Genomic DNA, 415 nt, shown 5'->3' with positions numbered 1-415 from the left:
AATGTTTTATCATCTATCACTCTGCAAATCATGTGTGAGTAATTGGTTCATTAAATGCACCATAAACTCCATACGATACAAGGAAAGGATAATTACTATTTGTCAAAAGTCGGCGTAATGATGATCTTCAAAGCAATATTCGTATTGCGTGGAATTGTCTTGCGTAAAGGTGCGAATAGAAACACATTTGTAGGTGACAACCCCCTTCCACCATTACACATCATTAAACTAAGCTCTGTAAATCTCTATTGGTTGGAAATCTAGTTGGCATGATATATAATGCACAGTTGTAAGTAATGGAAGATATTTCAGTCAATCCACATCAATGGGTCTCTCCTTGTTCATCCACCGGGCTTGTCGATATACAGTATTGATATTATTGATAAAACTACCCATCATTTCGCCATTACATAGC

Source organism: Penaeus monodon, chromosome 31 (assembly GCF_015228065.2).
Source record: "Penaeus monodon isolate SGIC_2016 chromosome 31, NSTDA_Pmon_1, whole genome shotgun sequence".
NCBI classification, from domain to species: domain Eukaryota; kingdom Metazoa; phylum Arthropoda; class Malacostraca; order Decapoda; family Penaeidae; genus Penaeus; species Penaeus monodon.
Note: the sequence above shows the minus strand (reverse complement) of the source record.